The 23,698-nt window shown below is 41.6% G+C and overlaps 1 protein-coding gene across 10 annotated transcripts in view; it reads right to left on the bottom strand.

The window, feature by feature from the left end:
• ncor2 (nuclear receptor corepressor 2) overlaps positions 1 to 20,748 on the bottom strand; it is a 108,018-nt gene extending 87,270 nt beyond the window's left edge. For all 10 annotated transcript variants that reach the window (XM_033620137.2, XM_033620142.2, XM_033620140.2 and 7 more), the window contains exon 1: positions 20,495 to 20,748. The gene's annotated coding sequence lies outside the window, so the exon portion shown is untranslated. The remainder of the gene's footprint in view (positions 1 to 20,494) is intronic.
• Positions 20,749 to 23,698: the final 2,950 nt, after the last annotated feature.

Below are 23,698 nucleotides of genomic sequence, written 5' to 3'. Positions count from 1 at the left end.
ACATCAAATTATGAGGATAGTCTTAATATTCATCAAATATACAGAACTATCAGACCTTGCAACAACAACAAAATTAACAAATTAGAAATAATGTAAACTCAATAACACACAATTCCTCACTCACAGATACACAGAGAGACAGAGAGACAGAGAGAGAGAGAGAGAGAGAGAGAGAGAGAGAGAGAGAGAGAGAGAGGTGGGTAGAGATGTGTGTAAAAAAAAAACAAAATAAATAAAGCCCAGCCATTTCCCTGGAAGTCACAGAAAAACTCAAAAACACACATTCACTCAGTTTGTTCACACCAGGTTGACAATTTTGACATCAAGGAGACCCTAACACTTTCTCAGAACAGGAGATGAAGAGAGGAAAGCTCCGGTCCTGCACTTTAATGTGATATGCATGGCATTTCTGTGCGACCCTGCATTCACGAGTAATCCATCCAAAAGTAATGTGTGTGCAAAGCTGTATGAAAGCTTTGTTATACATTATTTTAGTGTAAATTTATCATTTTTTTTTCGCTGTGAAAACATTGGACTACCGACAAGTGCTTGGTCTTGTCAGAAAGCCACGATTCCGCTGTTTCACGTGATATGTGTGACTTCTCGCTATAACGAACGGTCGCGGAGAAAATCCACAGAGAAGAACAATCAATCTCCTTACTTTTATTCGCTGTTTCCTCCGGTCACGCACGGGTCAGAGCTGGAGGCTGAGAGGCTGAGCTGCACGAGTCTGCTCTCACCTGCGCGCGCAGTTGCATGCAAAGGATTATGGGGAATGTAGTCGCACAGTCATATTACCGGCTCTGTAGGAGAACGCAGCTATATAACTACCGTGGCATTCCCACGACGGTATCGAGAATTTATTTTATCGCGACACCGCAAAATTCCACATATCGTTACATGCCTACTCTTTACGGTGGAAAATGAAATAGAGGAAAGAACCTGGTACCAAAAGTGAGTTGAGTCAAGCCAAACCATGCAGTTGAAATGAGGTATTAAAGGAAGTAAGAATTTTGTCTATAATTATACGCTTAAAGACAACCAAAGGAAAAACATGGTGATGAATGATCAATTGATGTGCTTGTGTCAAAAAGCAAATAAAATGTTGGGCAGGCAAAAAAACACATGGCATTTTTTTTTATTTTGCACTAGTGTTGTCACAACTTTGAAACAATAGCCTACCTTATATCAGAGTCCTGCACTGGGTCGGGTACCCGCAAAAACAGCTGATTTGTGGGTGGTTTTTAAAAAACATTTTTTCCCGGGTTCGGATCTGGGTGGAAAAAAATAACATGCGGGTCGGATCGCGGGTTTTAGATAAACACATCAGTCATTAGTTCGGTAAACTACAGATAACTATCTTGGTCATTATTTACTCTCTGAGGATCGCCTCCGCTATTTCGCAACGGTCATTGGTTCAGCTGTTTACACTACACTAATAACACAATTTGTGATTGGACGAGAGAATCAACATGGCTGCCACCTTCTAACAAGCGCCGCTTCCAAAACAGTAAATAATTATTTAGGTATTTGAGAAGTAAGTGGATAAAACGTACAACTATCACTTTATAATGTTTCTGAAGTGTTTCCCTGATGGATTACTTCTCTCCTCGATGGATTCTAAAAACACGTGACGGCTCGTAACTGCTGAACGTCGCTTTGGACAGAAAGTAAGTCTATTATTACACATGTAAAGTTCCTTTACATAGATTAAAAGTTTAAAAGCATTAAACGTAACAAACAAGTGCTTTTACACTCGAAGGGGCGAAGAACACAGAGGGTTGATGATGGCGCTGAAGTCAGGTTTTTATTGTGAGAGCTGCTTCATTCAGGTCGTTGTTTACTTACTGGCACCTTAACTGTGGCAATATGCTGTTCAATATTCAGCCAATATGACCCAAAATGACTACTTTAAATCCGGGTTACAGGTCGGGCTGCGGGTCGTGTTTCAACAGGTCGGACCGGGTTGCGGTACTAATTGGCCTGATGCACAGGTTTGCGGTTTGGGTGCGGGTTTGTACGTCGCAGGGTCGGGGCGGATCTTGAAAACTGGACCCGTGCAGGACTCTGCCTTATATTATATATATAAATATTGATATTTATACCATTTTGGTTAACACAAGGAAAGAATGACATAATATTTAATTTTTTTACTTAAAGATATATATAACAAGGCTATAACATGACAAAAATGACTTTCCTTGGTTTGCAGCAGAGAACAGTAGAATGACTGTAGTAAACATTAACAAGAGAACAAGAAAGCACAGCTGGTGCGGGTGTATCAAAACTGCACAAACAGATTATTGAAACTGTTTCAAATATTCATTATCGATATGCAACACATGATATCGATCATTAGCACTGTCTCAACACACCAACTGTGAAAGTGTGTGTCTGACAGGGAAGAGAGGAAACAGGAGGAGAGAGATGAACAGGGCCAGCGATTGGCTGGCCTGCACATCCAGATGTGATCGTCCAGCTGTATCCAGGCTGGACAGCAAAGCAGCTATTGGATTTCCTGCCTGTTCCCCTGCTGCCAGCCGCCTCGGCGACACTGTGAAATTACATAAGGCTCTCCCCTCCCCCTCCCCGTTGGCCAGCGTAGAACTGAGGCCTTCACACACTGCACATCACACAATACTTGTTCATGACTCTCAACTTCAAAAACAAACTTCTACCAATGAACAATGCCTCTGGGATTCTCCCACAATATGAGAAAAGCAGAGTATTTCTGTATTTGTTTGGATGAAGTAAATATTTGATGAAAAGTTGTAACTGACATAGCCTAAAGAATTAGATATCTTCCCTCTGAGTCTTTTAAGAACATGAGTATTTTGTTGCAGCTGATTTGAATTGGCTATCAAAACATATGCAGTCCACCGTATATATCTTCATCTGTGTGTGTGTATTACGATAAATGGCAGAATCTCTGTGGTATCTACACTGATTCCTACATGAACCTTTCCTAAGGCTGTGTAACACCACACTGACACAGGCTAGCTGCTCAAATGCTTTGCGTTACCTTATTTCTTCTGTTACATTTGCAACTGAATGCACAGGCAAGATCATCTCTAATGGCCAGGTGACAGCTAAGATGCATGTGTAAGTGAAAATTTACTGTTAGCTGTGTGTATTCTTATGAATGTATATTCACAACCCAGAAATGGTCATTTCAAGAGGAAAAAATAATGTGAAACCACACCATACAGGGAAAATCACATCATGATTGAAAAGCGAAAGCGAACAGTAGGGGTCTCTACAACTGACTCAATATGCTCTATTACACATTCACCATTTTTTGCTAGTGTGACCCGAGTCAAACCTCAAGTAGATATTTTCAAAACTTAAATCGTATCTTGAAAAAATCAGTTTGTGAGATAACATTCTTCAGTCAGGCCAAAAACTCTTTTAAGGGTATAGATCCAATTTTGTTGGTATTACCACATAGAAATTTACGTTAAAGCAATTAGTGCCAAATTTCAGTGCTGGAGATGGCATCTAAGTGAGAACATCAAGTTTAGACAAGAGGCGAAGTGCCGCGATGCACCTAGAATCTGGCAGCAGAGCTCTGCCAAGCCGCCGGGTTCAACTTCAGATAGTAGGCGGAAATGCCCTGAAACCAGGTAGCCAGCCACGGAGCTCTCCAGCTGCTCTGTCAGCTTTCCAGCAAGCAAAAACTATCGCTGCAGTGCCAATCTGCCATGACAGTTTTGGCATCTGGTCTATTTTCTTTTCTATATTATCACTATCATTATTAGTAGTAGTTGTAGTAATAGCCTAGTATCACTGCTCAACGAGCAGACACACACACACACACAAGCAGAAGTAGGGTTGGGTACCGTTCATAATTGAACTGATACGGTACCGGTACCAAACGGTACCTCCGCCTCCACCTCAGGTACCGAAATTTGGCACCGAATCATTTTTAAGTGAATCGGTACTCGGTAGTACCGACGCGAATCGGTACCAAGTACAAAAAGTACTGAGTTTCGGTACCCAACCCTAAGCAGAAGTGACAGAGTGAGACAGAAGATGTGATCTCTGTGTGATCAGAAAAGCAGGGGAGCAGAATTGCTTTCTTGTCTACTACATCAGCCCTGCAACAAGTTATAAAATTACATTTTTATTATTGCAGAGCAAGTAAAATACCAAAAAGGTTCCAATGGGTGCCAGTAACAAATTACAGGAACAATTTTACAGTTCCACAAGTTATTTTATGGCTGTTACTATCATTATCACTTTCAACATTACACACTGACGCATAGGAGTTTTCTAGAAATGTCCATTTATACTCAAAGCGTCGAAAAGCTAATATTGTATATCATACTCGTACTAAATCGAACATTTTTCAAATAATGTTCAGTCCACCCCCCCCCCCACCCCCCCCCCCCCAAACAATCAAACACTGATTGAGGTCAAATGATTGCTGAGATTGATAATCTGTTAATAATTGATGCCTGAAATTACTCTCTACAGATCCTCTTGGATGCACTACACTTAACACTCTTCAGCTCAGTGGGACACAATGTGACAGCATCGCTCTGATGTTTGAGGTCTCCACTCACAAATCCCTCTTTATTCTCTGTTGCCGCTGTTCTTAAAGCCCACCTGACATTCAGCTCTCCATGCTGAGGAGCAGGAAATAAAACTGAGGAGTGCACTTGTCTGCTGGGCTGACCTACTTCCCCCTCACTGCTACTTAATTATTCAAGAGCTTTGAAATGTTCTTCTGTATGGCAGCATGCAACCCGAGTGCCTCTGTTTGCCCCTCATGACAGCAGCCTCACAGAGCTTCTATTTATGCATGAGAGGGCTCAAGTGTGTGTGTGTACAGTGCGAGAGTGAGCGTGTGTGTGCCGTGCCAAGCACTAATGGCCATACATACTGGTGTTATTTACTCAGACAACATACCAAACAAAACATCCCATCTAGATACACAAGGGTGTGAATTATGGACAGAAACTGATTTAGTGGGGAAAATACCCAGACATTACAAAACACAGACTAGACGTCACACCGGCAGCTCGATGTTTTGATGCACTCAAGAGGACTAATTTGTTCCAAACTGCACTGTCATGGATCCAGCACACATGTCATGACAGGAGGTTTGACATGTCAAGTCAATTCCCTCACACAAGCACACCACAACCTGTAATTACACTCCACTTGGGCCTTCATACCTTTCACTGTTTCGTGTCACTCGTATTTCCACTGTAAGATCATCAACCCTGAGGTGTGTGCCCTTGGCTGGCCTTACTAACACGCTTTCCAGAATGTGAAAAACAAACTATGCTGTAACACATTCCTAGTAGAAGTTAGGCCAATCAAAGAGATGAATATAATGCTACCCACAGCTGTAGCCTACACATAAACAAGAGTCACGTCCTGTAACATGCTGTCATCCGTGTTGCGTAACAGAGTCAAGTGAATCACTTACCACAGAGCCATTTCTAATCTCTGCTAATCCGCTGTCTGCCTGTCTTTTAGTATGTTTAAATATGGGTGAGTGGTTTTAATAACAACTCCATTTCATAGCCATGGGAATCAAATAGAAAGCCTTATGAATAATATATGACTAACTTTTAATTAATTTCTAATAACACACAAAACAACAACAAGCAATCAAAGGGATATTACATAAGGCTTTTAAATAATGGTATTTTGGTCTTCCAAGTCAACACAAACAAGGGATGCAAGTAACTCTTTGTGTGGTCGATGTGTCTAGTAAAGTCTTATCATACTAATCAATTATCTTCTTGGTGTTAGCAATGAAGATCAAAATAATGGGCAGCTAGAAAGTCTTGACTGTATTCTTGTGTCTTAAAGGTGCATTAAAAGATGATCTCCAAAAACCCTGACTAACTGAGAAAGTCCTTGATACACTTAAAAAGACATCAGGAAAAGCTTCACCGTCTGTATTACATAATGCCTTTGAGACACAAATACAGAATTCTAAAGGAATTAGGGATGCACAGATTTTAAAATTCTGGGCCAATACCGATGTTTAAAATAACAATTTAGCCGATAGCCAACCCCGATAATGATGTTTTTACATTATTTGTTAATTTTGTGTTTGTTATTGTTGTTTTTCTTAATTCCACCTTTTGTGCCGGGGAAACAAAGAAATCTACAACTGTTCTAAAGTAAGTATGCCCTTCATTACACTACCTTTGAATGAGCAAAAATGCAATCATACAAATTTGTGAAACAACCTTTAACATAACCTTTCATGTAGAATTTTTTATAGATCATAATTTCTTCTCTAATATCCATTTCATATTGATGTGAAATCATCAACAAATTTCTCCTTCAACCAACTATATTTATTCAAGTTTCTCCTAAAAATTACATTTTACAAGACTGCATAACACATCAACTTTATAATTTACCTTCATATAAGACTCATTTTTACTTGGTAGATTTCTACATCTCATGATGTAACCTAATCATTATGCAACCTCTGTGAGCTGTTAGCTGCAGCCACAGGTTGCTTATGGGTAAAGCTAACTCGCTCTCCTCCTGCCGATTTTAACACAGATTTGTTGCTTATAATGTTGTATTATTGGGGAAACAAAAGGGTGTATCATCTGATGCAACATAGTGAGTTTACAGTGTCTTTTCATCACAATAGCATCCCAGGGAGATCTCGGTTTATCCCAAACAAGTTTTCTATCGTCTCTGGCTACTACTAGCCGCCTCATCAAACAAGTCAAACTAAGTATGATCACAAAGCCCTGACATTGCATTATTTTTGTACCTAGTGGCCACTGATTTAAGTTTGTGGTCATTAGTATCAAACCCTGCTTTCAAGCCTATACAAAATTGATGTGACACAACAAAAAATAAGGAGAATATCGGTTGATAGCAATGTCCAGCCAATACACTGGTGCATCCCTAGAAAGAATGAGTACGAAATGTGTAAATGACTGTTTTTGATTAGATACTTGACAACAGGTCTGTGGTTAAGATTTTCACATTTGGTTCTACAGCACAAAATACGAAAAAATGAATTCTGAAGCTTTTCCGTGTCTTAAAAAAGACAATTGCTAACAAGTGGCTAAATGAGACTATAGAACATAATCACGCTGAAAACAGCTTTACAGCATTGTTATGGTGGCGATGTTGAAGTTGTGTGGCTGTAGTGTAGTTTGTCTATAGCCTTACATTCACCTTTTTATTTCTGACAATTGCATTTACGTTTCAAAAATTAGAAAAGTGACCTTCATAGGTAACTTTTGTAACTTTGTAACTGATTAACTTGCTGAACAAACAGTGAAGCTATCATAAACGTTGGTTTGCCACAGAGCTTATTTCTGCAGTAATCCAGAATCCGATGGATATATACCATTGGCTTCTTGAAGAGGGCACCTGGGCGACTCTAACTAATGGGTTGGCTTACAAAAAACAAGCGGCACCCTCTGGGGCTGAAAAACAAAGCCAACACTTAAAGCTGCAGTAAGTAGAAAGCCTGAAAACGGTTGATTTTTGAGTCTCATCTGAGTTAGGTTTCGTTCGTCTGTGCCCTGAGCCCCTCCTACCAGACGAGCATACAAGTATTTGGTTCTATTTCTCCCTCTCACCGTGCAGCAGCCCTCCCCATCCCTCCCTCACGGCCCCGCACATATACCCCGAGGCTCGGCTCTCCCTCTCCGCACAGCAGCCCACCCCATCCCTCCCTTGCGGACCCGCACATACTCCCGAGGCTTGGCTCTCGCTCTCTGCCGAGAGCCCTCGGCCCCGCTCCCACGGCCGACCCTCGCGCCCTCTGGCCAGGCCTGGCCCCACCTCACCCTTCCCCTTCCTCCAGGGCTCCGGGGAACCGAGTTCTGTCTTCCTTTTTTTGGGTTGTTTAGCTGTGTAGGCAATTGTAGCCAATGCTGGAATAGCTATTTTACCTGGTGCACTGTTCACCATTGCCGCTTGCTCTCCCCTTGAATGGCCACTTGAGGTAGGCTCCAGAAGCCAAGTCACTCCCCATAGATCCAAATTACAATGTTCAACTTTAAGGCAGAAATAAACATGTTTACAGCCTGGTAGGGCTGGGCGGTATGACAAAATTTTCGTATCACGGTTTTAAGAAAAAATCATATCAGTTTCACGGTATTTCACTGTATTTTGCTCAGGTTCGGCCAACTTAACATGCTGCTGTGTTGTGCTATGGCCTATTCAAGTGCCGGAATTTGTTATTTACCTGACAACGCCTGAACACAACACACGCTCTGCTCCATTCATTTGGGCTCCACTGACTGCATACGGAAGCGACACGTAGAGAAGCCAGTGGGGTTGTTTACCGTTTGCCGAGCCGAGAGGCTGCATGAAATGTTAAAGCATTTTCCACCTAAATTATTACATATATTTGAGTTATCTACAAGTTTACTGTATTGGTTGTCATCTACTTGCTTTCAAATGTCCGCCACAGACATTTACACAATGTCACGGATAAACATGGGTAAATGCATGAAAAAAAATCATCCCATATCACCTCTGATAATGGTTTATTCATTTAAAAACACATTGTGCTCGTTTAGCACACTATTTCATGTAGTTTTTATCTGCTGGAGGGTCGTGTAGGGGAGCATAGCGCGACAAAAATAGAAGAGCCGCGTAAAATAGAGAGTTGTCACGCGACAGATGGGGGTTGTCGTGCCGCTCCCATTGCCGGTGGAGCCGCTGTAATTGATTAACAGGGGGCGAGCTGCTACAGGACTCGCGCTGCAGACGTGTCGCGCCGCTGACATGCCCGGTGGAGCCCGGCCGTAACGGTCTCGGAAAATGCGGTCCGAGCCGTACTCTAGTGTGCTCACCTATCTGTGTCTGGGTGTGTGCGCGCGCTTTGTGTGTGTGTGTGTGTGTGTGTGTGTGTGCGCGCGCATTGGGGCGAAACTCCACCGTGTGCGATACAGAGGGCAGAGGAGAATTGTAAACGGCGGTGCGCCGCTGCTAGTTGCATATAGGGGAAACACTGCTCTTTTTGGTACGAGTTCTTCTGGGTTATCCTGTACAGTTGCTTTGCTTTCAGGACTCTCTCTGGCAGCCATTCTCACCTCTAAACTTTTCTATGCTCTCACTCTCACCTGCTCAAGCGTGCCTGTGGTGTGCAGCGGTGAAATGGGTCCCCGCTGAAACACTTTCCCGCTGTGCGCGTTCCGGATAATGTTTGGGCTATTCACCGGTATGGCGGTATATGAAAAATTCATATCATAACGAAAATAAATACCGATTTTCGGTACAAACCGGTATACCGCCCAGCCCAGCCCTACAGCCTGGTACAAAAAATGTTATTTGTCTCTATAGCTAATTTCATTGTTCGTGACAACTGTGCAATAACATTTCATTCCGGCTCAAAGTTACAAATAATTTCGGGCAGCCTGCTTTGAGTGACAGGCTGTCTGTTCATAATGATTTCTCAGTCATATCCACCCCTCCCTCCTCCACAGCACCAGCCTCTCACACAAATATGGTCACTTCTGGCTCCAAAAGATGACGACAGCCAAAATGCCAAACTCGAGGCCTCAAAACGGGAGTCCACAAACCACTGGGAGACATCACAGCTACGTCCATTATTTTTACAGTCTATGAAAAAAAACGTCATCCCTGCAGCACTTATATCACAAGTAATTAAAATTGGTTAAGTGATCGACAGTTTTTTGGGTAAATTCCATTGAAGCACATCAATACAGATGTAGTCTCGCTCACCAGACCTTTCTCAAGAAAAGAAAGGTCTGGCTGGGCCGACTCTCACTTTAAGATTGGAGAAAAAAAACGCCCCGGCTGCTTGTATTTCTTTCATCCAATCACAATCGTTCTGGGCGGTGCCACAGCAACGGTGCGCTTACAAAAATATTGCCGGGGGGAAACAGGTTTTGTTGTAACACGCCCACAAAAATATCGCCTACAGGATGCAAACCATGGCAGAAAAATGGCTACATCCCTGCAAGATCAAACACCGCAAAAGTTAGTAAAGGGCGTGTTTAAAACGGTTGAAAACTGCTGCACAACCGGAGGTGGTAGGGCGGGACTTCAGCGGGTGGCTTGTTCCGCCCAATGAGAGGCTGATCTATGCAGCGAACTTCCACCCACTCAGACTAATAAAGATGTGAACAATGAAAGACTTCAGGCTTCAGTAACAGGATACAACACATTTTTAAAGCACTGGAAACATCTAACATTACCACAGAACAGTTTTTGTTAGGATTGAGTGTTTGATGACACAACGTAATTAACAGTTGTGAAATGTTATGTCATTTCTTCATGCTGAAAGGTCAGAGTTTCACTGGTGCTACTTTTAGGTACTGCAAATGACTGTAAAGGCTTAGGCCAATTGGGGGCCATGAAACTCTCAAGCAATCAGTCCCACGGGCTGTATGCATTTAGCTAATGAAAGGGCACATCGCATCAAACACCCAACAAAAAGGGACATTCCAAAATCTAGAACTAATGGCAACTTCATCAATCTACACACACACACACGCTGATTCATAAAAGTAAAATCAATATGTCCAAAATCAGGAATGCAAACACATGTATGGTGTGAAAATGAGACAGCTATCTGAAGTTTAAAAAATGTGACAGTAGTATATAATCATGTGATGAAGCAAAGCTAGTCTAGACCTCCTTGGGGCCCTGAGCAAAATTCTTCTTCAGGGTGTTCCTACCTGAGCCTAGAGCCATGTCAACACTTTGCCATTGCCACACAGTCACACCTAACACCCCAATGCTCCCACTACAATGCTCCCTACCTCAAAACAGTCTGCCCCAAATGTCGGTCAATAAGTAAACATACACAGAAAAGAATGAGGTATTAACAAACTATATTTTTCAAATAAAATATTTTCCTTCATTTTATTCCATATATAGGCTACTATAGCTTGGCTAATTGCCCAGCTAATCAACATTGTAAACTTAATATATAATCAATAGTCCATGTCAATCCATTGTTTTCCATCCTGCATTAGCCCAGAGCTGTAACTAAACTCTGACTGGGAAACTAGATGATCATTGTCTTGTTTAAAATGATGTGCACCTATGAGGAGTGCCATCACAACACTTAAGTGTCAGGACTGGTCCGCACAGAGGTTGCTGCTGGGAAATTTCATTTCGTGCTGACACATATGAACGTATGTTCACGTGTGACGTGGTTATCTTTTCCAAGCTGCAGTATGTAAACACTGTTGCCTGCTGATGTTTATCAGCTGTATTTCACGCTTACTTTTGTCAGGCACAAAGTCACAGAACAGCCCTAGAAGTGACTGGCAAACAAGCAAGACACAGACAGACCAAGAGATGCACTGCCGAGCTAGGTTAGCAAGAGAGACAGACTGGAGGGAGATGCACTGCACACTGGCACATCAACTTAGCGTTACTGTTATTAGACAGCAAACTCAGAGAGGAGCGAACACAGTTAATCTGATTGATGTTCCCATAGTTCACTCTTGTGGTGTTTTTTTGTTTGTTTTTTTCACTTCTCATGACCGGAACGATAATTCTGCTTCATCCTCATGCTGAAGTTGTAAACTGTGAAACCCACTTTGACATAAGGGAAAAACTGTGGGGGGTAAATGAGGAATGCTGTTTACATTTCTTTACTCACACTGACTCAGCACTAAAATTAAACTGGAGCTTAAAACTCACTGAAGACCATCCATATGTTCTCTACTGTTTCAATATCATCTCAACTTGTTTCCATCTGAGATATCCTACCATTACAGTGTGTAAAATATATATAGTTATTCTTTATTTATTTACAGACTCCAGGTCCAATGATAAAAACAGACAACAGGTTACTAACAAACAGACAAACAAACAATATAGACAGCACTATGTCTGTCCACACACAAATTAATATACTTACAAAAAGATATTTAAAGCAATCCATTTGCAATTTGCAGTGGTATTAAAGTCACTATTAACATGTGAGGGTCAGGGCGTCGGTGGCTTAGTGGATAGTGCAGGAGCCCCATTTTTTAGGCTGCTGCCGCAGCGGCCCGGGTTCGACTCCAGACCGTGGCCCTTTGCTGCATGTCATTCCCTCTCTCTCTCCCCCTTTCACACTCAGCAAAAATGCCCAAAAAATATCTTTAAAAAAAAAACATGTGAGGGTCAGGATTAAACTGGCATGCATTCCATTGTTACCAGAAAGCTGTTGTATTAGTTTACTGAGATTTGACTTGGTGGCGCACGTACACGCCCTGAGAGCTGAGACTACAGATGTACAGGTGCGCAAGGAAACTGGAGAAGTGGTATCAGTGAAAAGATTACACAGCTAATTCATGTTGAATCATGTCGGTTTTTGTTGAGGTCAAGGAACCTTTTTTTCATGCTAGTTAGTTAGTAACAGTGGTTTTGAACTGGATTTTATGCAGGAAAGTGTGGTAATTAGGTAAACTGAGAAGCTTGACTCTGACCTGACTTTGTTATGTAAAAAAAAAATGCAGTGTAAAAATTGCTACCTCTTACAAATATTGCAAGGATTCACTGAATTTGATTATTGCAAGCAGCATCACAAATTCCTGGAGGGACATATAAATCTTGTGGCCCTTTTGAACTCTTCAGAGTGACAGACGCAGAATCTGTCTGACCTTTAGACCCCATTATCCCCTAAGGCTAACAGCCTCAGCAAACCCCCCCCCCCCCCGATGACTGCATCCTAAATATTAAAGTGGGTAGGGCTAGGCGGTATGACCTAAAATTCATATCACGGTATAAATCGAATCCCTTCACGGTAATAGGGTTGGGTACCATTCATAATTGAACCGATACGGTACCAGTACCGGTATCTGGAATTCGGTACCGGTACCAAACGATACCTTATTTCAGTACTTTTTAACCCTATGGGCCCTAGGCGTTTTTGGGGTATTTTTATTGCCTTTACTTTTAAGCTCATATCACAGTCATTATAAAGGCTACATAACACATGCTATATTTTGCTTTTTTCAGGTCAATCAGGGCTAACCAGATTTGCCATCATTTTATGTTCTTCTATGTGCCTGTATTTTATATTAATTTTTATATCAATGAAAAAAACAAATCTGTGTGCCTAAATTCTTACATTTTTACATGTATCTCACCATAGCAAGTTGGAAGAAGACATATTCTGCCATATATGAAGAGAGGAGACTCTCTGGAATCTGGCAATATAAGAACCATGATGCTGGGACATTCTGTCACTTCACAGTTGTCCAAAACATGTGGTTTGTGCCAGGCGGACATGTTTGCCAGTATTTTTTCATTATTGCAAGAAATTCCATTGACTCATTCACAAGTCAAAAATGTGTTTTATCTGAAAGAAACATGCAATATTTACATCTAAGATAATAGAAAAATAGTCAACCAAATGCAATGATGTCCTCCAAGATAATATTTGTTTTTCAGTTTCAGTTATATACTGGGGAGACATTTTGGGCATTGGTGGGGGGGCATGTGTCCCCCTCAATGTATATGGTGACTACGGCCCTGTCAGCATGCATTAGGCTGCAGTTGTCTGGGGGTGCAAAGGTGAAGTGGCTGGTCTTGTCATACAAAGTTTGATGGAGTGTCAACTGGACAATATGGAGATATTTGCATCTTGAAAGCCGGACTACAAATGTGGATAGACAGGGAGAAACACACGCAAGCCTAAGACGTGGTAAGATATGATATTCCTCACTATATGAAGTGACTGATAACAAGATCTGTATCATGGATTGTAAAGAAATTCATCAAGTTTTTATTTTGTAGACAACTGATCTGTATTTATGGCGTGATGGGATGACAGCACAATGATGTGTGTGGTCCTGGGCTTTCATGTGATATGCGTGGCATTTCTGTGCGAGCCTGCGTTCGCGAGTAATCCATCCAAGAGTAATGTGTGTGCAAAGCTGTATGAAAGCTCTGTTATACATCAATTTATTGTAATTTTTCGCTGTGAAAACATTGGATTACCGACAAGTGCTTGGCCTTGTCGGAAAGCTACAATTCTGCTGTTTCCGCTGATATGCGTGGCTTCTCGCTATGACGCACAGTCGCGGAGAAAATCCACAGAGAAAACGGGTGTGAATTTGGACGCACTATGTGTCGTTCGGGCCCATAGTCTAAACTTCTCAGTTTCAACATTTTATTGAGAACATTTAGGAACAGTGCTGCACGTTAACTTTTGTCTGCACATTGTTTTTGTCGCCATTGTTGCTGAGTCTGAGGTGTGAGTCATGCGCTCTCGCTCTGCCTCCACCTCAGGTACCGAAATTTGGCACCGTTTCATTTTAAGTGAATTGGTACTCGGTAGTACCGACGTGAATCGGTACCAAGTACAAAAAGTACCGAGTTTCGGTACCCAACCCTACACGGTAACGGTATATATCGCGGTATAAATTTAAGTGTAAAAGTTATAATAGAAGTGTTTCTGAATGGGTTTTGTAGTCCCTTAGCAAAGCTAAATTGATAAAAAAAAAAAACAACAACAACAACAAAAGCAAAGATATAATGTATTTTTTAGAGCATTTATTGTGCAGAACGCAGATCTCAAAACTCAAAATTAAAACCCAGTACTCTATGGTGCAAAATGTCCCCTGGGATCTATATCAAAAGGTAATTTCCTTCTTTTAGCAAAATCCTAAATGACTGAGTTGTGTTTTTTCCACCTGGACCTTTATGCTCTGCCATTTCTCCTCTAATCATCACGCTGTAACCTGTGAAAGGCTGCTATGATACCACAACTATCACACATTCACATATGGAGTTTTTTGTGGAGCCCCTAGCGTCACATAGGTTTACATTACCAAAGGTTTATGACAAACTCTCTTGCCGAAAACCAACTCCTGTGTGCGCATGGCGAGAGAGGAGAGGGAGAGACGCTGTGCTGCTGCCAGAGGAGACACTGAATGAGTTCCCTCTGAGCGGTAAGTCGCTAAAAGAGTCTGAGAAGTCTGGGGCTGTTCATAAAACATTAACTCACTCACTCACAAGTTCTCCAGCAACACGTTGCACGTGCTACGCTAAATCACGGACGTGAACCAGCTCCTCTTGCTCCGCTGTCTCTGTGCTCGCAGCCATTTTCACACTGAGGCAGGTGCGATGACGTCATCAACGATAGGACGGTAGAGCCCAAATCTCTACCGTGGGCCAAATTTATATCATTTCTACCGTCTACCGCATATACCGTGCAGCCCTAAAAGTGGGAGAGCATAAAAGGTGAGAACAAAATCACAAGGCTGATGGCTACTTAGAGGATCTGCATGGGCCCATATAAGAAAAGCAACTTCCTCAAATAACATGTCACAACCGGGGTTTTTCCATTTAGCAATCCCAGAAAATGGTACAACTGCTAAACCTCAGCCCTGGTGCGGCCACTGGAACTGAGGTACTGGCACTGTGGCCAGTTCAGTGGCACTTTGATTGTGAGTAATTTGAGGCACTGCAACAGACCGGCTGTGCCCGATCATAATATTCTACCACACTGAGTCAAGCATAACATTCTCCACACACGAAACCTACCAGGTGCAGTCCACTAGTGAGCAAGAAGTGCTAGACAGCTGCTGTTACTCATTCAGTGAGAGGGAAACTGGGTGGGAGGAGGGAATGCGCCTGGGAGGCAGTTTCATGGTGACTGCCTCATATTTCCCTCTTTGGTTTCTGCGTGTTAACTTAAGGGTTCATAAAGTGCACCGCAGCATACCGAAGTTGTGTCATTTCCCTATAATCATTATTTCATGTGCTGTGATTTCAGTGAATATAAATTTTGCTTAAATGTGCGGTGTGAACAGATCCATGACTGGATTTGCCTAAATTAAAGAAGTTCACCTTTGAACACTAAAATGCAGATTATTACTGTCTGTGGAAATTCCAAGACTAAAGAGGATGCTGACTTATGATTTAATGCTAAGTCTAACCTACAAATAATAAAATAATGTCTTGCACTGCAGACACACCAAGCCAACAGGTTGAGTTGTGCTGTATGCGCTCAGCTGATTCAGCATATTAGATCTACGTAAAGAGATGTAGGGCTGAGCAATATGGAGTAAATCAAGTATCACAATATTTTTTACCAAATACCTCAATGTCGATATCACGATGATATTGTAGATATTGTATCATATATTACCCATCCCTACTTACAGATAATTAAAAATTATCAACAATAAATTATGACAAATATGCCTTTGAAGGACAGCCTTTGTGAAGTGTAACAGAAACTTTTTGTGATTTATGATGACGCAACATGGTTTTTTTTTCTTCCCTCAAGAATTCACTGAGGACTCATCTTTCACAGACAATAAAATGAGCAAAGAACTCTCCCCTTTCCAGTTTCGTAACTGTGCTGTGTTTCATAATACAAGCAGGAATTGAACTAGCATTGAAATGGTCTCCCTGAGGCACCATACTGAGCACGGGATTATCTTTGCCCCTATTACCCTTTTGGATAAGGGAGATATATCTCCTCACTCTCGTTTAACTCTTCACAGTCCAAACTGCTAAGCCAACACTGTGCTATGAGTGCACAGACCTTAAGTCAGCAATGTCACACCATTATGAATTATTGGCAGACTTTGTGCTCTCTGGGCTGCCTTGTCAGACACACCAACTGCCTCCAGGCACTATGACTGTGCAGGGCCCAAATACTTTTTTCAGTGTACACGTAATGGTGCATTTAACGTTTAAAACTGCATGCACCAAAAAAATTACCTGCACTATTTGGTGTATATGTCCTCCTTTCTTGGTGCTTCAACCAAAGTTGGCTGGATGCTACCAAAAGAGATCAAACACTGTCGGCTGTGAAATTTTCTACTTTATGACAGTTACAATACAAGGAAATCGTCAATGTGTTATGTAATTTGAAATGGCTTTCCTTTAATATTCTCAAAACGGCGCCGTACGATAACTTCATATTTTACATGCCCATAGCCAGGGTCATCCTGGTAAGGATTACATCAAAAATTTCAGCAAACCTCTGAAGGAAAACATTTATTCATTTAATTTATGACAGTTTGAAATTCGGACATTTTTAATGTGGTAAATATTATCTGAGCTGATTTTCTCTGTGATGTAATGTGTAGTAAAAGTACTTCAAATTTATATGGTCATAGGAAATGGTATTTATTATATCAGGGCCTCGTTGGTGACGTCACATATTTCTCTTGACTTATTTAATATAGGATGTGTACTAAATTATTTCTGTAATGTGAGTCTTTCTTTGGCCTTTGTAGCCTCATTTCAACACTCTTGCTCAGAGGTGAGTTGTGACTGGTTTTGAAGCTTATGTAAACAGAGCTCATTGTGAGGCTAGTTTTTCATCCATTAGTAGACTATAAAATGAAGGGATATCTTGCTGCCTCGAGCAATAGCTATATAGACTGAGGTAAAGATGTTTAATTCACCCTGCTGTTCAAAGGCTGCTGCTGGCAGCTACCAGCAACTTTTAAAGTGGAATGTATCTTGCATATTTATTGACAACATAAATCAATCGACACACCTTAAATGTCAATGTGTGACCAATCCATTTGTTTTACGGTCTGTCTAAGATCATATACACTTTAGTGATAATTGGATCTTTAAACTTTTAAAAATATTTATGAATTTCAACCAGATTGTGTAAACTGCGAAATCTATCGCCTGACTTGGAGGAAAAACATGGGAGTAGCATCGTTCCAGTGAGCTCTGGCAGCACGACACCCGTGCTCTTGCTGGACAAGGACTTGCACAAACCCGTTATTTCTAAATATCCCTTCCAGAGAGACTCTCACTTTAGCCTGTTCTTTTTTTTTTGTTCTGAAAGTATCGGTGTACATAGACAGCTGGTTTGTTAGAATGACATCAAGAGGCAAGATGGTGTCCGCAACATTCAGTAACAAGAGTGCTTCATTATAACGGTGCTGTAGGGACTACAATGGCCAATGTGACAAATCTAGCAGTAGCCAACCATAAGTAATGGAAATTTGAACTTGTGATGCGGGCACAATACGGTTGCTTGTGGCAGTGGTAATGTCTTCTTCTGCCAATTCCTCCTTGCAATATTTAAAACGTATCAACCGAGCAGAAAAACAAAACAAAACCTAAATGTCCATATATTTATGAATTTCACACACCAAGCAAGTGGCAGTTGCAAATGTTTTTGACTAAGACTTCAGGAATGTGTGACTGTTTCACAATAAGAACCCTTATAGCTGGCCAGAGGAAGACTTTAATTGTGTAGCAGCAACAGGAAATGTTGTGGGTGCAAGATTTCTCAGTCTTTTCTTTCATATAAGAAGCGGGCCGCCCTCACTAACATCATAAAATTTGATACACATTAGTGAAATACAACATTACACTTCAGGGGAAACAAATTCAAGTGCCATTTCAAATAACAAATGCCAGTGAGTGTGGCAATGTGTGGCTACTGTTTATAGGTCATCAACCACTAAGTGGATCACTGAGTGAAATGCAACAAGATCATGGTTTACCACCTGAGATAAACTTTTTCCTGGGTAACCCTGGGTTACATAACAGCTTACTAAAGACACAAAAAACATATCAATTACCACTTTATGTCATAGTTATGCAGACAATTTCGGTTTAACATTTCCAGATTTTAAGATGTGTTGCTGCCACCCAACACAAGCCCATTTATCCCCACCGTATCACAGTGGCAATAGAGGTTTCAGAGACTGACATCTCTAAGCACAGGCACATAAACCTGAAACTGTTTGCACACCTAGATACAGAGATAGATAAGAGTATGCCATGCTGCTTCATTTGATTGCTAACAAAGATCAATGGGTGATTGGTAAAGCTGAAGAGGAAAATTAGCTTAACCCCACAGTGCATGACAATTTAGATGTCCCAACCATACATATATTGACAATATCTTCAACTCAAAAAAAATCCTTTGCAAAAAACTTTCAAAACCCAACAAACAGGACATGCATCAAATACACATCACCTCAGTGAAATAAATACAAATGGGATTAACACTCTGTCTGAACAATGGGTCCTAGTATACCACATGGCCCCATGTCTTTGATTTAAATTTACCAAGAGGTTTTATAAGCCTAGGTCTAAAATATAAAAACATAACACTCAACAATGCTATGCCTATTCAAAATATTACAGGCCAGTGCTGTTTCTCAATAGCAGATTCAAACAACAAGTAAGTCGTGTTCAAAGTATTTTGGAGTACAGTGTTTTCATGATCATCAGATCTGTGTTGGTGCAATATTAGATGAAGTTCAATGCAATACAGGTGTACATCCACTACAAGGTAATTAAAATCACATTTGGCTGTGTCACAATTTAAATCAAGTCAACCTAATTTCCAGGGGCAGCAATAATGAAGCAAAGACATATTCTACAACTCAAAGTAGAATGTATCGGATTGCTTATCATGGAAGTGGTTGTGGAGATTTAGCAGCAGATAAAAACAGACATCCGCTTCTTTCCACAACAACACATGGTTACATTGTTTTTGTCAATGATCACCTCAATTGGGGTGAGGCACTGCCCCTTGACATTTCACAAGAGGGCTTAGTTGTACTATAAAATTGTCAATAACTAACTGTGACTAGAGATGTGCATGCTCTTTGAAGTCAGACGACAATAGGCTCAACTGGCAAATAAGGCTGCAACACCGCTTGCTTACAGGTGGATAACTATCATTAGCTAAAACGATTGACTCTAAAAGCAGCCCCCTAAAAATGAAGTTAAAATGTGGCTAGTAAACTTGGTTGAAAACAACGGTTCAACTCAAAAGCATAACGTTGCTGTCACAAAAGCAACTAACGTTACGCTATCTGAGACAACTATTAACGCTAATTCACCTTACGTTCCTTTAAACTTGTGTCAGTGGCTTACCATCATAGCTTATCACCCATCTGACAACAAAACACTGTGTTACTGACTACCGTTATATTAGCTAGCGTTATCAATGGAGCGCACTAAGTCAACTTCAAATAAAACCAATGTTTACAAACGCAAACCGGGCGCTTCAGTGCATAGCCAAGTTAGCAGGCTAAGCCAGTTAGCCAGATACTACAATATAACATAGCTTATACACTTAGTGTAAAACTGACATTGTCTATTCATAGCTGTTATTGGTAGCGTTGTGTGATGAACAGTGTGTTTAGCGTTACACAGAGGACACCAGTGTTAACGTTAATTCAGTTCAATCAAACTGGCGTTAACTGGTCCGCAGTTCTGACAGCTAGCTCGGGTAGCTAGCACCGTTAGCTTTAAGCTAGCTTAGCCTAGCCATGTAGCACGTGTTCATGATTTATAAAATAATTAACTAGCTGACGAAAGCCAGGCAACTAGGAGTACTGTTGTGAGGTGAGCAACCCGCTAGTTAAACTTAACTACATTTCCCAGAGGTTCGACGAACCATGGGGCTATAACGTAACGTATAGCCTCGAAAAGGTCAATAATGCTATGTGTGTGTCTCCTCCAAAGAATAGCCGGACCCCGTCGTCCAACAACAGAACAGACAGACCCCCCCCCAACCCCCCTCCACCCCAAACCAACGGACAGCCAGCAATGGAAGCTAACTAACCTTAGCGGCGGGGCAAGAGAAACCATTCGGCGGTGTTATCGTACAGTAGCTAATGTCCCAATCCTCGTCAGTCGGTCCCAATTCGCTTAAAGAGCTTCTCGCTTCGACAGAGTGTCTCGCCCCTGAATTAATCCACATGAAAGAGTAGTTTTCGTTTTCATTTGTTCCGCTGGCGGTTTTCAGCTATGTCGTGCCTGTTCCTGCACAACACAGTGGTCTAGCACTAGTCTCTAAGCCGCTGCTGCTGAGACCACAACGGGGCTGAACCGCCTCCCTCTCTCAATAGGTCCACATGCTCTCTCGCCCCTCCTCTTTGCTCAGACTGCACTTTTCCCATGCCCACAACAAATTCAGTGATATAGCGCCGTAGAGTTAAAGTCAGTGACCATCATAAGGCACAAAAACAAAAACAAAAAATACACACATATAAACAGCAAGTAGTCGCTATTTTCCACCTTGCCTCTTCCTATTAGACTCTGCACTACTTTCCACACATCATTTAACACGTCTGACATGCGTGTCTGCACATGACTCGTACATACAGTATCATTTCATAAACATGCTCATGTCTACATTTCTGTATGCTATGGTTAGGATCAGATGCAATGCAAAAAGGTTACACTAACCAAATGCTTATCTACACACATTGTATGTCCCTACAAATACTCTATATAGGCTATGTGTTGCTAGCACCACCTCACAATGTATAGGCCTACCATATTTCTTTCTTTCTTTCTTTCTTTCTTTCTTTCTTTCTTTCTATCTATCCATCTATCTATCTATCAAGCAGCAGTAGCTCAGTCCATAGGGACTTGGGTCGGGAACCAGAGGGTCACCTGTTCGAGTTCCCATCCGGACCAAATATGGAGCGTGGACTGGTGGCTGGAGAGGTGCCACTGCCAAGGTGCCCTTGAGCAAGGCACCGAACCCCTCAACCGTTCGGGGCACCTGACCAAGGCAGCCCCTTCACTCTGACATCTCTCCACTATATATGCATGTATAGGTCCTGTTTGTGCATGTGTGTGTCTTTCGGACCTGTGTGTTAATGACAACAGAGTGAAAAAATTTAATTTCCCCTCAGGGGGATTAATAAAGTATATAAAATTGAATTAAAAAATTAAAAATTCAGTTATCTATCTATCCTCTGAAAAAAATACATCCATGTCACTCGGTCATATTGTTGGCACACTTGGTCCTCAACAAATTTCATGTTGTCCCACTCACACTACATTCACGTGGACAAAACCCTCTGTATTCCCTCTCCCTCCCTGCTTCAGCCTGAACTCAGAGGTTCCAACAGGGGTCACTTCAAGCGTTGACACTCCAGGAAGTCTACATCTGTGCTGCTTGATGCCCGCAGAGAAGTACAAGCTGTGAATACAGTGACTTAACATTGAAGGATAGTATTTGGGAGATCACAACATCCCATGCTGTGTACATAGTTGATGACTCTGCTGAAGCCAGTGCCCTCTAAATGGTCTGAAACCTTTCATCCACTTCACAGCTACACTAGCTTCTCAAACCACCACCCACACTGCAGCTATTTCAGCCACAGAAAAGATTTTGTTTCAAAGTATTCAAGTCAGTCAGTGGGGCTCATTAAAGGAATTAAAACCTGCTGCTATGTAAACCTGGTTTTGACAGGCTACGGTAATTAGCTTCACTTGTATACTTTTGATTTTGCATTATGTCACTCCACTTGGACAAGGCGTTGGCAACCTGACTTTGCCATAAAACTATCTGGCACACTTCAGGCAGGCTATATCTTGACCTAAATTTCAGCGGCAGCCTTTCCTATGATGTCAGATGGGATTGTTTTTCTTCCCCGTGTTTTTCTTTCTGCTCTGTGGTTTGGGAGACCCCCTCTAACCATCAGTATAACCACCATCTCTTCATCCAGCCATCACAGAGCAGGAAAGAGATCTGTTTATTTCAGCTGGGCTTTCTGGACCCAGGCGCATGTCGGAATAATCTATCCCCCATCTCCGCAATGCCCAATTTGTCAGCTCACTGATAAAGCACAAATGTTTCTCACTTGCCAGTTTTGATGTCAACAGCTGTGTTTCATCTGCAGCCAGATCCCCTGTAGAGTTAAACAGGGCATCAGACCAAGCCCAAATGGCCAGGTGATCTTTCTTGAGATCCTAAAATACATGATATGTGAGCAAGGGACACTTTTCATGATTGCAAAAATAAATTTGTAGCTCACTTCAGGGGGAAAATACCTAAGGTATTTCTTCTTCGAGATATTAAAAAGAACTGGAGAGGACTGTTTCAATAGATCCAGAGCCCACATGAAAGGCACCACAGAGAGTGACTGCATCAGCTCAGCAGACTTTGGATATTTCAAAGGCTGTCAGTTGATAGATGCACTGCAGACAGTCATTACAGCTCCGAAATAAAAGATGAACAACAGAAAATCCTTTAGAAACAGAGAAGAGGCTGGAGGGAAAATCCTCATCAAAACAGCACTCTTAAAAGACAAGCTGCCATCCACAGTCTACCAGATTAATGGAGCTCCCCTTTGTGAATGATCGGCTTTGATTACAATTTCAAATATTCTTTTGCTGGGTGCCATCTTCCCCAAACTGTGGCTGATTAGAAACACATTATTACACTCTGCCTTTCTTAGTTTTCCATTGTCTTCAGGGGGAGTACGAAAGGCATGTTCACTTAGACTTTTCCTAATTAGAGTCAAGCACAATTAAATCAGAAACACACAATCAAAAACATAAAATATCTCCATTTGAAATCATATGTTTCATTTGTAATGTGATTTTTTGGATGGAGGTGGTGGATACTTCTTGGCACGTGTTGCTATTTATAACACTGGTATAATTACATGCCAAGTTCTTCCTTTGGCTATGATGTACATTTTTAGCTGAGACATAATTCATTCTGCCATTGCTGGCATTCATTATTGTCACGACTGGGCTCGAGTCAAACAGCCTGGGAAAATTATATTTCTCTGTAGATATCAGAGGCAGAGAGACAGAAAGCCACAGAGGAGCCTGTTTTTTATCTGCTTAACTGAGACACTATTTTCCTTGTATCATTCACAAATCAGTCTAGGCTTACAATGCAAAGTCAGGGCTGAAATTTATTCACAGCCACAAGACTTCACCTAACAGCCTTCTCCTCGCCACAACAAAGACGGCAGTGAGAGCAGAAATGGCAGCATCTCACTGAAGACTCTAACGACTG

Source organism: Epinephelus lanceolatus, chromosome 9 (assembly GCF_041903045.1).
Source record: "Epinephelus lanceolatus isolate andai-2023 chromosome 9, ASM4190304v1, whole genome shotgun sequence".
Classification (NCBI taxonomy): Eukaryota; Metazoa; Chordata; class Actinopteri; order Perciformes; family Serranidae; genus Epinephelus; species Epinephelus lanceolatus.
This window is presented reverse-complemented; position numbering and strand designations above follow the sequence as displayed.